The 16,690-nt window shown below is 36.9% G+C and overlaps 1 long non-coding RNA gene across 2 annotated transcripts; it reads right to left on the reverse strand.

Annotated features, from left to right (window-relative positions):
• Positions 1–5,437: 5,437 nt before the first annotated feature.
• LOC130729198 (uncharacterized) lies at positions 5,438–14,820 on the reverse strand. 2 transcript variants are annotated; one of them, XR_009015903.1, is made up of 3 exons: positions 14,167–14,777; positions 7,189–14,059; positions 5,438–7,015 (listed from the first exon to the last, which is right to left on the reverse strand). It is a non-coding gene; the product is annotated as an uncharacterized LOC130729198 (long non-coding RNA). The 2 variants fall into 2 exon arrangements; XR_009015902.1 differs by having other exon boundaries at positions 5,438–14,059; positions 14,167–14,820.
• Positions 14,821–16,690: the final 1,870 nt, after the last annotated feature.

Genomic DNA, 16,690 nt, shown 5'->3' on the forward strand with positions numbered 1-16,690 from the left:
AACATCTCATCCACCGGATCCATCTCTCACCAAAACCCAACCTGTTGAGCATATAGTATAGAAAATCCCTGTCCACTGAATCATAGGCCTTTTCGAAATCTATCTTAAAAATACAACAGGGTTTTTTCTCTCTTTTGGCTTCGTCCACAATCTCATTTGCAATAACTACCCCATCTAGCATGTTTCTACCCCCGACAAATGCAAACTGAGTTTCTTCTATTACTGATCCTATAACCCCTCTAAGCCTACACGCTAAAACTTTAGCTATAATCTTATACATGCAACCAATCAATGAGATTGGTCGATAATCATTTAACCCCGCGGGTGCCTCCACCTTAGGAACAAGAGTCACAAAGGAAGGATTACACCCTCTTGGTAGTTTAGCATGTTCCCAAAATTCTTCTAATACCCTACAGATTTCAGGTTTGAACAAGTCCCAATTCCCTTTGATGAAATTAAAATTAAAACCATCGGGCCCCGGACACTTACTACCCTCACATTCCCTGCATTCTTTATTTCTTCCATTTCAAATTTTTTAACTAGTGAATACTTAATACCCTACAGATTTATTTTTGCTCTATTCACCTCCATGAGGCATTCCATATGCTAGGACCCTAATCGCTCGTCATCCTTTATTCACGATTTTTATAACGACTATCGAAAAGAGAGACTAAAATCATCATATTTCTTTTCAATTTATGACTAAAATCAAACAAAAAATATAGGTATCAAAACTAAATCACCCTTACATATGTTATATGTTATATGTACGAAAAACATATTTAAGTATATTTTTAACCACAAACTAAGAAGAAGAAAAAGCTACTTAGATTAATTTGGTTGATTTATTTATAAATATGTGAATAGTAACAACACGTGAAGGAGCATAGTCTAATATTTGGCAAGGCACTTTAGAGTTTCGATCATTAGTGGGTCAATGATTCGAATCAACAACTACTTCTGGTCCTTTCTCTTGATCTGGTCTTTTTAATAAACTAATAGCAACAATACATAACTTTATAAAAAATTAGAATTATGACTTTACCGATTCAAATTTATATGTTTGATTGCACTTTAGTCACTCTCATACAGATGAGGTGTAATATTGACTTCTTGATAATTTTTATAAATAGGTCCCTTTATCACTTTGTACTTGAAATTCTCAAATTTTCATATTTTAAGTAATTCTTTTACAAATAAAATTAATCATTAAGATTGGTTTGTTTCAGTTTTTTTCAAAATATTAACTTTTGAAAAAATATTATTTTTTGAAATATTTTAGATGTTTGTTTCAGAATTTAAAATAATATTATTTTCCGATGTATCGGAAAAAAAAAGAATTTAAAATAATATTATTTTAAAAAATTTGAAGATCATATTATTTGGAAAAAGTACTTTGATTAGAATACCATAAAAATCTATTATAATGCATGAGAGAGAAAATAAAAAATAAATTTAATTAGTGTAACCAATTTAAATTAACTTATCATTTTCTTAGAACCTCTAAAAAAAATATTATCTCTTGTTCTATACAGCTAAAAGTCTATGTGGCCTTCTCATGCGTGGTGGGATGATCCTTCTGAAAAAGTAGTTGAAGCTCTCTTCATAGACTCTTTTGTTAATTGAATGAAGTTGAGCTTTCCCTGAAAAAAATGACATTTTTTTAATTCAAAACAAATGCACTTGAATATTTTATTTTCATCAAAACTCACTCACCAAAATCTTCAATTTCAACGAAAACATAAGACTTTAGATTTTTTTTCTTTTAACCTTAGAGCATCTCCAATGCTAGTTCTTATTTCTTAGTTTTTAGCACTATTCATGTGGGCCCGTACTGCCACATGTGCTTAAGCAACTCTATGCACATTTTGCTCCAACCATGAGTTCTTAGTTCTTAGTTCTTAGCACTATTCATTTGGTCCCACAATATCATTATAATAGTAATATTTTTTACTTTTATATAATTTTGATTTAAATTTAAATGCTAATTCAATATCTAAATTAAATGAATTGATGAATGAGAGAAAAAAAATTAACTTTTCATGCTAAGAACTCAAAAAATAAAACATCTTATATAAGAACCTAGTTCTTATTTTTAAGAACTAAGAACTCCACGTCATCTCGTCAGTTCTTAGTTCTTAACTCAAAAATAAGAACTAAGAACCTTGCATTGGAGATGCTCTTATAGCAAAATGCTACATAGCACGATCTTGCACGAACATAATGTGGGGTGGCAATCGTGATTTCTATTTAATTTTAAAAAATAAAATAAAAATCACCGACCAAATTAATGCGGTCATGCCTCCTCGTGCCGCTATTTGTCGTGCCAAATAGCAGTTTTGAATATTATATTCTACAAAATTCTTCCAAATTTGGTATGGATCCATGAATCCCTAAATCACTTTTTTTTTTCACGACAATGTGTTTATAGCTAGCTATGTAGTTTTTGTCTCCTATTGGCTTCAAGTCTGATCAAATTTAGGTGCCCTTTACTTCATGCATGGTCTTCATCTTGTGCTCTGAACTTTTCAACTGGGACCTTCACGACAGTGCCTCATGGTTTGTTGCATTATCTGTTTGAAACTGGCTCACTTATCATCCATAATGCTTTGATTTTTGAAGCATGCCCATCTTCCATTGAACCTGTTATGCCTGATTGCAAATTGTTATTAGCTGATTCTTTTCCATCGGTTAGATACACTCATGTTTCTAGGAAGGCAAATTGCCCACCCCATTTTTTATATTCTTAGTTAGCAATTGATTCTCTTGATGTAGATGCTTCTTTTATTTCAGAAGTTTAATAATATGAGTGTATTGATCTTATAAAAAAATCTTCCAAATTTATTAATTTTGTAAAAATTTTATGTCATTTAAATTTATAATTATTTTAATTATTGGTTACGTTGTAATTATTTTAATTTATAACTCCAATTTATAATAATTCTAAAAATTTGACAAAAACAGGTTTTCAGAATTTTAGGAATATAAAAATTAGCATAATAAACAAATTAACTGTTATAAGTTTTCAACTAGCTTATCAACTAGACCTCAAACATAACCTGAAAGAAGAGTCTAAAACTATGTACACATACCTAGTTCAATTCATATTAAAAAGAGGGAAAATTTCAAATTAAAAGACTGCAATTACCATTATATCAAATTTATGTTTTTGAATAATTCAAAAATTTCGTACAAGCGTTAAAATTTTCAACTAATTCTTACATTTTTTACTTTGTAATACAACATTTTACAACTATCTATATAAAGTTTCATACTGTAGTAATGAATTTTTAATTTAAAATGCTGACATCGACCACAGTACAGTACAGTATTTAATGGTGAGTTGCACCACTCACTCTCTCTGCTTGAATGTCTGCTGCCAAGTCATTTTCCAAATAACAAACTTTCAGTTTTTTATTTACAACAAACTATCAGTTTTTATTTTTTAAATATCTCTCATTGTGTGTGTTTGGATTTATCACAATGTACGTGCATCCACATTTACCACCACATAAATAATATATATTATGCTTCTCCTTTTAATCTAAATTTAAGCTTCACTATTAACATATCAAGATATGTTAATTAGTATTACCTTATAAAAGCAACTCATACAAGATCAATGATGTAGAGACATGATATAAGCTTGTTGTATATAACAAGTAATTGAGAATTGTAAATAAATAATGTGCGTAACTTCTTCTTATTTGAGATGGAAAAGAAAACCCTCTATTATTCCAAGAGAGTAAATTACCAACAAGAGTTAAGAGAATTAGATAAATTCTAGTATGAAAATAACGACCATATTTTTTTATAAACGTATATAGTATGATGAAGTGTCTAATGGGACAACCTTGATTAAATAAGGGCGAAACCTTCCATCAAGCTATAAGTGAACACTCAGCTCATTACCAAACATGTATAAGAAAACCTAATTGCAATATCCATGCATTGATTAAGCGTATGGCTAATATTAGTTTACATTTGTATTAAAAATTCAAACACCGCATATAATTATATAGTACTTGAGTAATGTTAGTCCACATTGTTTCAAGATCTACTTTACAATATGGGCCAAAAAGTCAAAATTAATTATTTTAGCCTTTATTATAAGCTATAAAAAAAATAGTTCCACCTTTTACACTTAGGTTCCCGCAAAATCTGTTCAATTATTCGTAATCGATTGGTTAATCTTTTGGGTAAATGACACACATGAATAATTATATTTCTAACACGTCTTGTCATGTAAGAGTTGCCTACTTAAACTTAAAGCGTGAACAATGCACATATTCATTTTTTTTTCAAAAGCAAAATGATATATATTGATAAAAGTACAATGTTAAAAAAGATTGTAAAGAACAAAGCCCAACCAATCGCAATCTCTCACGCAGACTGAATAAAAACCCAACCACGATAAAGATAAAAAGCCTAAGGAATTGAAAATCCCCGAAAAAACTCATACAACACCAAACAAGACCCCAACCAAAAGACCTATCACCATATGCTTCCCGTCAAACAAACAAACAACACCTAAATTGAAAACCAAAGACGATCAACCACCAACCAAAGCAAACTCGACCAAGCAAAACAGGTAGCAACTAATAAGGCGAAAATGGGAACTCCTCAGTCGCAACTCGAGACCAGAAGCAACACATGCTCAACCAAACGGGAACACTTCGGCCGCATCTAATAAGGCGAGAAGCAACACAAGCTCAACCAATCGGGAACACCTCAGCCGCAAACTAAGAAGACGAGAAGTAACACAGGCTCAACCAAACGGGAACACCTCAGCCGCAAACTAAGAAGACGAGAAGTAACACATGCTCAACCAAACGGGAACACATACTCATCTATTATATGTTGAAATTTAATTTTTTATTAAAATAATTGACGGCAACAATAATCAACTCTAAACTTATTGGTTAATAAAAACTCTAATACTGAAGTAACTTATTATCCAAAACACATATCTAACCTATATGATATAAATAATAGAACTAACAAATTAAACATATATATACACACAACAAAACTATTGACAGCAACAGAGGTTAATAATGACGCGCACTATTTAATTTATTGAACGTTGGGGTTGATCTTGAACATGTATCAATCAAATAACAACATATATACGATCAATTTGTTTCTCAATTACACTGCCTATTGAAAGATCTCGACTCAAAAGCCTATCTGAACTTTTATCCTCTGACTTTCTACTTTGCTCACCTCACACATATATAGAGATGAGGATAAGTCAATGTTTCATGTAAATTGGAATATTATAACATAACACAAGACAAGTAACCGATAATCATAGCCTAACTTTTTTGATTTATTTTAAGAGCCTCTTAGTGATATACACGATTCAAGCTGTTTGTGAGAAACAAAGAATATAGTGAACTGAAAAATTGAAAAGGAGATGGAAGAAGGTTGAAGGTGAAGAAACAAAAAATTCACGTCAACTATTCAAAGAGTATCCATGAAATGACACTGCACAACATGATTTTCATTTTACATAACATAACGGTTTAAAAGCGTAGTCATGGATATATAATAACAGTTTCATAAAATTTTACATAACAATTTTTAATTGTCTCATGTTTCATTGTTGCATAATCGTCTTAGTAAAATTTCTCGTATTTTATGGCTACACGGTGAGAAAATGTAACATTTTAAGTAGAAAAACAACAATTATCGCGTAATAATTGTTTTCATATTATTATATATAAAACAAGTATTTAGTGCTGTAAAAAAATGATTAAAATTAGTCTTTAATGGCATTAATAGTCACAAACTGATGGTTGATACATTTTAGACAACCTTTTCTGCGTGTTGCTTATATAATGTTTTTTGGTACATCGTTAAGATATATTGCACCCTCCAGGGATTAATCCCTAAATTCCCCCCTCCCCCGATTCACATGTCTTTTAGCTCTTACCACTTCAACTATTATTTGGGGACTTGCTTATATAATGTAACCAAAAGAAAAAAAATAGCGTGGTGAGAATATAATATTGGGTATTTTTTAAAAGAGTTTTAGAGACTAGTCACTGCATTTTACTAGTATTCAAGTGAACGACCATGCTATGAAAGATCCTTTCCTTTTATCGTATAAAGGGTCTAAACCCTAGGCCTAATCTAATTAGTCGTCATATTTTATATTTACTTTTTGTCCCGTTTGCAACAACTTTCAAAATTAGATGTAGTTTTCTCTCCTTAACCCTCAACCTCAACCTGTTGCGACCCAACCAGCTCGTTGCCGTGCCTAATTATGTCATAACTACACACCATTTATAACGGTGGCTTTCTAAATTATTCATGACGGGGTGATTTAACCCACCATATAAATCAATCTCACGTTATATAAAAATAAATAAAAAAGTTATGAAATTTCGTTATGCATGTATCTTGAATTTTATTGATAAATTGAGCTTTGAAATATATTTTTTTAATTTCAATCTCAAAAAAGCTTTGAAATATAGTTGAAATTTTGGAGATAATTTTTTGTCAAAAGGAATTTTAGAGATGGAATTCGTTTGTTTTGTTTTTGGTTATGTTGATAAAGTTTGGCCCAGCCCAAACTTTTTAGTCTCACATAAATTAGATTTTGGGCCTTTAATTGATAGCTCAACGCCCCATCAACGAAATTATAGATATATTGTTTCAAAGGGTTGTATCTTAGTTAAAGTGCTATCTTCAAATATTTGAAGAGGTGAATCTAATTTGCTTCTCTTGGAGCTCTGCTAGGGTTTCAAAAGTTGTCTGAACTTTGGAACTAAAGTCAGAGGTTTTCTAAGGAGAGTTCTTTTTCTCTAGAGAAGCTAGAGATTCTCTTCCACCCTGTATAGTGGGTGTTGTGTTTGTGTCCTTTTTCCACTCACAAGAGCTAAGAGTACTTTGAAGCTTAGTTGTGCGTAGTCATTCAGCTTGAATGGCTTCTTCCAGTGCTACTGAAGAGCCAGGAGCTGAGTCCACACAGGAGGAGATCCGGAGTCTGGATGGTGCTACAGTGGATCTACAAGTGGATGAAGAAGGTGGTGAGGAACTAGCTAAAAGAACGATTGCATGCAGAATAGTTTGCAGCAAACCGCTGAACAAGAACGTGACTAGAGGAATGATCATCAAAGTGTGGGGAAACCCAGAGGATCTACAAGTTACTGATATGGGTGTAAATACCTTTCTCTTTACCTTTAAAGAGGAAGAACAGGCAGTGAAGATCATGAAAGAGGCCCCATGGCATGTGTTGGGTAATGTTTTGAGCTTGCAGCATTGGGCACCCCAGATCTCGATTTTTGAGGTTAACTTTGACATGATTCCCTTTTGGGTGCAAATCCACGGATTACCCCTTGAAGTTATGAGCACTAGTAATGTCTACAAGGTGGCGACACAGATAGGTGAGGTGTTGGGAGTTGAAAACCCCAATGTTGGAGGAAGAATGATGCGCACCTTCTTTCGGGTAAGAGTAAACTTGGACATTACGAAACTCATCCCTACAGGTTTTTGGGTGCCTAGAAAGGATCTCCCAAAGATCTGGGTCTATCTACGTTATGAGAAGCTCCAGGGCATGTGTTATAAGTGTGGTGTTATGGGTCACGAGCAAAAAGAATGTAAAAAGCAGAGAGCCATGTCTGCCTGCAATAACAAAGTCCCACGATACTCCCAGAGCCTAGGGGTTAGTCAGGCACGAAACATAGCAAGTATTGTAATGTCAAAACCGATGGGGAATACAGGGCAAGAACCGGAGAACGCTAGAGATGCGAGTCATAAGCGTACTGAGCTGGACTATTGGAGAATGAAAATAGGTCCCAAAACTAAAAAGTTTGTATGCAGACCTTACACTAAGCCAGAAGGTTCCAACAGCAGAGAAGAGGAGGAGATGATAAGTGTCAAATTTACCTGATTTTCTATATTAATTTCGGCACTTATCTGTTATAAATGTGTACGTTATCTTTCAAATTATCCCTCAATAAGGTTAATTTAGTAAGTAGATAGTTTTTATATAGATAAATGTAAGATATGTTAGTTTTATCATTTAGACTCTTTGATTTTTATTGTAGGAGAAAAGTCAAGAAGATCCAACCATTTGAAGATCAAAAGGGGCTAAAAATATTGAAGTTCGCTTAAGCCAAAAGTTGGCTCGCTTAAGCCAAACTACATGGCAGTAGCAGTGGCAGATATATTGAACTTCGCTTAAGCCAAATGTTGCCTCGCTTAAGCCAAATTACATGGCAGTAGCAGTGGTTCTGGAAGACAATTCGGCTTAAGCGAGAATTGGTCTCACTTAAGCCAAAGACCTTACCTGAAGGTGAAGAAACCTGCTCGCTTAAGCGACACCTTTATCAGCTTAAGCGAAACTGTTGCCCTGTTTTATAAAAGGCTCGACCAGATCAGAATTGAGGCATCTCTTGACATATTTTGGACCTCTTAGAGAGAAAATTGCATAGAGAAGAAGGAAAGGAACTTTGGGAGCTTTGATCCACCATCCATCGTGCTGGAGACACACCGAGGACGACACGGGTCACCGCTTTCACCTTAGTTTCCTCTTGTAAGCTTTGTAAGCAATCCATGGATATGGGTTGCTAAGTTTCTTTGTTGGATTTGGATGTAGCCTTTAACTATGACTTGTTCTTCTTGATTTCTATATGAAAATATCATTTCTATTACATGATTCAATGGTTTTCTCTTGTTCTTAATGCTATGTTTTAGTTTGCGCACCTAGAACATATCGCTTGATTCGGCGCAAGAGCGGAAGCTACAACGTCTAGAGTCCAACCTAGAGTTAACCATCTAATAAATCTAATTGCTAGGAATAGAGTTAGGTTTGTTAGTCCCTTAAACATCTGAGCTTAAAGATAACTTAGCTTTTCTATGCATGTGAGGAATCAATGTTTAGGAAAGTAAGTTATAGATATCCACTCATGTGAGGAATCAATGAAGTAGGGTAGAAATGGTGTAGATGAATCATGGATAGGAATGAATATTCATATAGAATCATAGGACACTAATAGTTAAACGATGAACTCCAATTCCAACAACTTTCTCTCTTGATATCAATCTTTTTACTCTCGCTTTGTTTAATTTGAATGTGTTTTGGTCACCGAAACAATTATCAACCTTTTGAAAATCTATTGCTTGGGTAATTTTACTAAAGAACGACATTTGTGTTAGCAATTCCCTGCGGATACGACAAAACCCTATGCTATACTACAATTGAATCTTGAGGATTTTGAAAGTAGTATCAGTGTAGAAAAAATCTTTCAACAGGAGACCAACCCTAAAGGAGAACAAGAAAGGCAGCAGACTCCAGAGACAACGAGTGCAATGGAAGAAGGAAACTACTCTCGTGAAGACGCACTACCCCAGACTCCCCAAGAAGTAAGAAATGTTGAACTGAGGGCTGGAAACCACAAGGAAGATATAATGGAAGGTGATTTGGAGGTGGGAGAGAAATCATCAGGAGAATGCCCAAATACAGACACAATGATAGAAGAAGAGGGGAAGACTCAGGACAGAGGGGTGCCTTCTGAGGGGGAGCCATTGCTACAACCGGGAGTGAGGGTAACGACAGAGGGAAAAGGTGAGGCCAGTAGTGACCCCAAACAAAAGGGACAGGCAAGAGAGCTAGGAGTTTGATGTGTCCCACTGGGATCTAATGTCCCAAGTGTAGGGCCGGGGCCGGAGAGAGTGGAAGATCTGGGCTTTCTCAAAGAGAATGTAGGGCTTAAACAGGGAGTTATAATTTTGGACTATCCCAGTCCATAACAGGGGCAGACGAGTGGCTTTGGGGCAGTGCTCTATGATGAAGAGATAGAAAGAGCCAGGAGAAAATGTAGCAGTGAGCTTAGAGAGAGAAGACCAGATAAGGAACAACATATATCTGTGGTCCAATCAAATAACCTCGAGTATTTTGTTCAGATGGCAGAAGAGGATGAAGGAGCAAATACCAACGTAGGGAATGAGAAAGCTCTTGATGGAAACAACATGATACAGTTGGCAGCAGGTTTCTCCAGGGCTCTATCACTCAAAAGGAGGGTAATTACTACAGAGGAAGGGGACAACTTAATTGAATAAACTAGATCTTTCAAGAGAGTTTGCATAAATCAGGCAGGAAGAACTTCTGTTGATTTCTCCACTACCATGTTACTTAAGGCTGAGGAGGCGGGACACCCCATGCCCCCAAGGGCGCCATGAGTTATCTTAGTTGGAACTGTCGTGGGATGGCGGCTCCTGCGACAGCAAGCGAGCTCAAGGAGTTGAGCAGAAAAGTCCAGTCGTCGATCATCTTTCTAATGGAGACTAGGGCTCCAAAGGAGAGAGTTAGGAGACTATCTTTAACCCTTAAATATCCAAACTGGTTTTGTATGGAAGCAGCTGGCCAATCAGGAGGGTTATGTCTTTTGTGGAAAGATGATTTGCAGGTCATAATGCTGCAAGCATCTTCAAACTACATTCACTGTAGAATCCTAGATAATCAGAAGCGAGTGGATTGGTTTGCTACTTTTATCTATGCACATCCTACTTACAATGCTAGACAAAGTTTCTGGAATATCCTGAGCCACCTTAAGCCTCCACACCAACGACCTTGGTGTTGCTTAGGAGACTTTAACGAGGTAATTAGCCCATGTGAGAAGGAAGGCCTCCATCCTCCGATCAGAAGCCGCATGGAACTGTTTAGGGATTTCCTGGATGAGTCCAACTTGATGGATGTTGATCTAAAAGGGAACAAGTTCACCTGGGTAAGTAATCCTAGACAAGGAGTTATTACGAGGGAGAAACTTGACCGGGTGGTAGTAAATTGGAGCTGGCAGTCAATCTATCCTAATGTTGCTGCGAGAGCACTCCCAATCATTAGCTCTGATCATGCACCAATTATTTTGATGTGTGTCCAAAGATTAGAGGGGATAGAGCTTTTAAATATGAGGCTATGTGGGAGGAAGATGAGGAATGTCCACGAATTGTCAAGGAAGGGTGGCTTGACAGGGAAGAAGAGGAAAATGAATGGAAAGATCTGCTTGCAAGAAGCGACAAGTGCAAACAAGAACTAATCAGATGGAGCACCGGAAAGTTCAAGAAAGCAGATAGAAAAATTCTGGGGATAAAGAGAAGAGTTCAAGAGCTACAGAATGGTGTTCAACCCACAGAGATCATCCAGCAAATTAAGGCACTCCAGGATAGAATAAAGGAACTATGGAAAAGAGAAGAGATTTACTGTAACCAACGATCAAGGGTTAAATGGCTGAAGTAGGGAGATAAAAATACGAGGTTCTTCCATGCCTCTACAATACAAAGAAGGGACCGAAATAGGATTGCAAGAATCAGGAAAGATACAGGGGATTGGTGCGAAGAAGAGGCTGAAATACACAACTTAATTTATGAACACTTTCAAGAAGTTTACAAAAGCTCACAAATCAGTGGCCTGGAGGAGTGTATCTCGCAAATCCCAAAACTAGTGACTGATGAGCTTAATCAGGAATTACTTGCACCAATCAACGATGATGAAATCAAGGAGGCGGTTTTTAACCTAGGGGATTTAAAGGCTCTAGGCCCAGATAGCATGAATGGGCTTTTTATCAAAAACAATGGCTTACGGTCCAGGAGGCGGTGACCAAAGCTATTAAAAGCTTCTTTGAAACTGGAACCCTACCAGCAGAGGTCAATGAAGCTCAAGTGGTTCTCATCCACAAGATTCAACTGCCTAAAAGTGTCAACCACTACCGGCCAATCAGTTGTTGTAATTTCATTGCAAAAGTCATATCTCGAGTGGTAGTCACAAGGCTCAAGCATTTCATGGGCAGAATTATTACCCCGTTCCAGAGCGCTTTCATTGAAGGCAGACAGATTCAGGATACCCTGTTAATTGTGCAATAAGCTTTTCACTTCCTTAAGAAGACATCGAGGAATGGAAAGGAGAACGTGATCATCAAGCTGGACATGAATAAAGTGTATGATCGCTTGGACTGGGTTTTTCTTGACAAAGTTCTAAGGGCTTATGGCTTTGATGGAAGGTGGGTGGATATGATCATGGCACTGGTTGGAAGCGTTTCTTACAGATATAAAATTAATGGTACCTTGGGCAGAAGGCTGCAACCTGAGAGGGGGCTCCGACAAGGAGACCCCATTTCACCATATCTCTTCATCTTAGCTATTGATGTCCTTTCGCGTATGCTGCATAATGCTCAAGAGAGGGGTTTATTAGAAGGAGTCAAGCTAGGTCAGGCAACACCGTCCATCACTCATCTCCTTTTTTGCCGACGATGCCATCCTGTTTGCTAAAGCTAATGATGGGGAACTGTTCCAGCTTCAAGGTATTTTAAATAGCTTCTCTAATGCCTCGGGTCAGCGCATAAATTATTTGAAATCAGGGTTGATGGGGGGTAACAATATGGATCGAGGAAGAATGAGAGGGCTAGCTGATATTTTGTCTATACAAGTTTGGGACTCACCGGGCATGTATTTGGGAGTACCGGCAGAATGGGGAAGATAAAAAACAAGTGCCCTTGCCTGGATAAAGGAGAGGCTTCTAAACAAGATCCAGGGCTGGAAAGGGAATTTATTAAATCAAGCTGGAAAAGAGACCTTAGTCAAGGCAGTGTTGCAGGCAATACCTACCTACTTCATGTCTATCGTGAAATTTCCAAGGACTTTCTGTAAGGAGTTGAGCAGAAGAATTGCAAACTTCTGGTGGAGAGGTGATAAAGAGAAGGGGATACACTGGAGGAAATGAGATATCCTCACAATGAGGAAGATGGATGGCGGTTTGGGTTTCAAGGACCTAGAACTCTTGAACCTTTCCCTTCTTGCTAAGCAAGCTTGGAGGTTGTACCAGAATGAGGATGTGCTCTTTGGGCCAAAATTCTAAAAGGTATTTATTACTATGACACCACCTTTCTGAGGGCCAAACTACCTAGAAGACCTTCATGGGCCTGGACTAGCATGATTGAGGGTAGGAATTTCCTACTAAATAATGGTAGATGGAGCATAAGAGATGGAACAGAAGTGGATTTGTGGAAATAAGAATGGGTTAGCGGTGGAGGTAGACTTGGAACTGATGATTCCCCTGAAGGACTCAAAGTGAATATCTTGCTCGATGAAACCAACAAGAAATGGGATGTCCAAAAGATAAGAGAGGTGTGCCCTGTTACTGACCTCGGAAGGATTCTTCAAACCCCCTTCTGCTGGGGGGGGAGGAGAAGACAGACTTTTTTGGCCACACATCAAATCAGGGACCTATACTGTAAAGTCTGGTTATACACAAGCAAGGAAAAATCTGGATAGTAATGAGAATAGGGCTTCCTCCTCTAACTCGCCGACTAGCTCGTTATGGCAAGGAATATGGGGGGCCCTCCTCCCCCATAAGATCAAAGTTTTCCTGTGGAAAGTTTGCAAGAATGCAGTGGCTGTTAAATCGAACCTGTTAAAAAGGAATTGTGCCAGAGAAGACTTATGCCTTGTGTGTAGATAAGCAAAAGAAACTTTAATTCACACCTTTTTGGAGTGTGGCTGGACTCGACTTGTGTGGTTTGGGGGACAACTCCAACTCAACCCAGGAGCTGCTCATGTAATCGATTTTGCAGGGTGGATGGCTACAATTTTCGACCAGCTGAAACAAAGAGGAGAGGGCTATGAACAGGCCACTGCAACCCTGGGGTTTACTCTATGGGGAATCTGGAAAGCACGGAATGATTGCACTTTCAAGGGCATAGAACCTAACCCTTTGAGAGTGGTGGAGATGATTAAGGCTAGCCAGAAGGAATACTTTGAAGAAACAATCCAGGTGGATAAGCAAGTATCACAAGGGACAAACAGAGCTCAAAGCCAGATATGGAAAAGACCTCATCAGGGGTACCTGAAATGCAATCCTGATGCTGGTTTTGAAAAGTACTAAAAGAAAACAAGCACATGTATAGTCACTAGAGATGAGAGAGGAGACTTCATCCATGGTTGTTATAATCTCACTGTTGCTTCATCTCCCTTAGCTGCGGAGGCTATGACTTTAAGATTGGCAGTGTGCTTGGCGGTGAACCTTGGGTGGGATAAGGTGGTTTTTGAGACAAATAATCTGCAAGTTATCCAAGCATGCAGAGGGGAGAATCAATTCTGGGAAATTCAACCAATTATACAAGACATCAATGAGTTAAGATATGGGAAAGATTATTGGGAATTTACCTGGGTGGCCCGTTCTGGCAATGCAGCTGCACATCTAGTGGCTCAATTAGCAGCAAAGAGAGCCCTCCCACCAGATTGGATGTGGAATCAGCCAAGGGATCTGAAGCAGGTTATACAACAAGACAAAATGTCCAGCTTGCTTCCAAGGTATGAAGCCCTAGCTCAAGGAGTTGGTTAATTTGGCTCCCTTGTCTCAGGTCACCTCGCCACACTTCAAGCCTCTTCATTGTTTGCTGCCTCTTAGAAACAGAGAAGCTCTTTCTTCCTCGCCAGGTTTCACTGTTGTGAAGCATTAGCTTCTTTGTTTTCTCTGCCGGTGGTGCTGCTTAATGGGGACAAGTCAGTGGTTGAGTGGGAATCTTTATGACAAGTTAATGTCTTTGGAACTACCCCATGTGTTTGTAATTTGTGTCCTTGTTTTTAGCTCATGTTGGGGACCATTTTTTTTGTAAATTATAGGAGGCTTAAATGTTTTCTCCTTGCCTCTGTTGATTATAGTATTTTTAGCTTTTAACGTCTTGCGGGCAGCACTTAAAGTTCATGCTTATCTGCCCTGCGTGTAGACGTTCGATTTGGGCCTCGGCCTTGTATCTTTGTGGGTTTTTTGCCCAGTCTATTGTAAGACTAACAACTTCGACAAAAAAAAGGGGTTGTATCTTATAGATTACAATAAATCATGTTGGTAGACGAAGTCATTGCATGTGCCATGTATCATGTATTATCTTTTCATATTAAATTCTTGTTACAATTTCAATTTAAGTACGACGAAGGCTAAAATTTTATTCAAAAGTGCGGTTCCTAAAAACTAAATTCTTTACTAGAGTTTAAACAACCATTTTTATCATTGTGACCAACATCTGTTGAATATGTATCGATACCTTTACTATAAGATGATTTTTCCCATTTGTTATACACTTCCACTTTTAAAATTAATATCCTAACGGAGCATTTATTTTTCTTAATAAATGAAGGATTGTATAACACAAGTACGTACTGTATGTGTCTTTTTACAAAAATGTTAGAGAAAAGGAATGCAACAAAAGTTCAAGATCAAGTGAAGAGTATTGCTTAGATTTTTTTCCCATCTGCAACCTCTTTCAAATTTAAACATAATTTTCTCTCCATTAATGAGGACCTGAAATTGTTTGAAGGATTTTTGATCTTGTGGTTGTGCGGCCTACATAATGAAATTTGGTGTGATTTTGTTGAATAGTTTGTGAGAAATTATGGGACATTTGTTAGAGAGATATCTTAAAATATTCTCGAAAATGTGAGGTTGCGAATGCAACATTCCCAGGGTTGGTATAAGTTTTAAATTTTTTATTTCCGGGCATGAAGGATTCCTAGACATGTAAACTACACTTGATTTTATAAATGTTATTCTCATATCAAAGAAGGAGAATCTTACATTTTCATGGGAATGAAAGTTATTTCTCATTAACCCTTCATTCTACCACATATTTCAATTTTGTCTGTTTTTTAATTAAATATTTTCATAATTTTCATTTTTCTTTCTGCGCGTGGGCATCAACTTGACACATCCCTTATGCATCTCATTAATTCATTTTAGCCTATAAAAAAATACGACCCCACGTTCCTTCCCTACTTTCAAATTCAATATGAATTTTGCATTCACTTCACACACGTTCCTTGCGTAGACATCATGGTATTTTAATTTTTTTATGGCACTATAGTGCGAGAGGCTAATTTATTTCATCTAACGCGCTATTGAACAACTTCCTTATCTTTTTTATTTTATTTTTTTGAAACTGTAACAACTTCTATGCATAAAAGATTTATAGTCGTTCAAGTATGATTGACGTATGATATAATCTCATCATTTCACAAAATTTATTGTAAGTATGAATATTTATATTTTGTATAATTATAACTCACCTACTGTGGGTACAATCATATAAAATTTTGTGATTTCAATTGAAATTAAATTCGTATTGCATTAAGTGAACATTATTCTTATGAAAAATCCTTAGCTATTTTATTTTCAATACGTGAACAAACTTTCAGAAAAATGATAAACACACAATAAAATAAGGAAAGACAAGAAACAAATGGGTTGAATGAAGATACACAGAATGAACCAAGCAAAAACAAATGCAGGTGACAAATCTGCATACACTGCACTTCACAAGAGCTTCCGCTTGGAGAGCCAAGTTGTTGGCATCAACATCCACATCGTAAAATAAGTAGTTGCCTATTAGGCGTCAATGTTAATCTTCTCAGCCAAATTACGGTAAGCGGTACAGATAAGTGCATGTGCGACGCAATTGGAAGATCTCCTTAACTCGTGTATCCTGCAAATAAAGTCTTGAACACTGACAAAAGCTTCACAGCAGAGTGAACCGACGAAGGTTAAGGAGGTGAACTCTTCCACCGTCGTAGATGCAAATGTTGCGACTTCCTTACATCAGAGGTGGCAGATGCATGCTGGCTGACGCTAAAGGTGGCAGCGGATGGGCCTCATAGGTTTTCTCCAAAAAACACACTAATTTTAATTATCTGGAAA

Source organism: Lotus japonicus, chromosome 1 (genome assembly GCF_012489685.1).
Source record: "Lotus japonicus ecotype B-129 chromosome 1, LjGifu_v1.2".
Taxonomy (NCBI): domain Eukaryota; kingdom Viridiplantae; phylum Streptophyta; class Magnoliopsida; order Fabales; family Fabaceae; genus Lotus; species Lotus japonicus.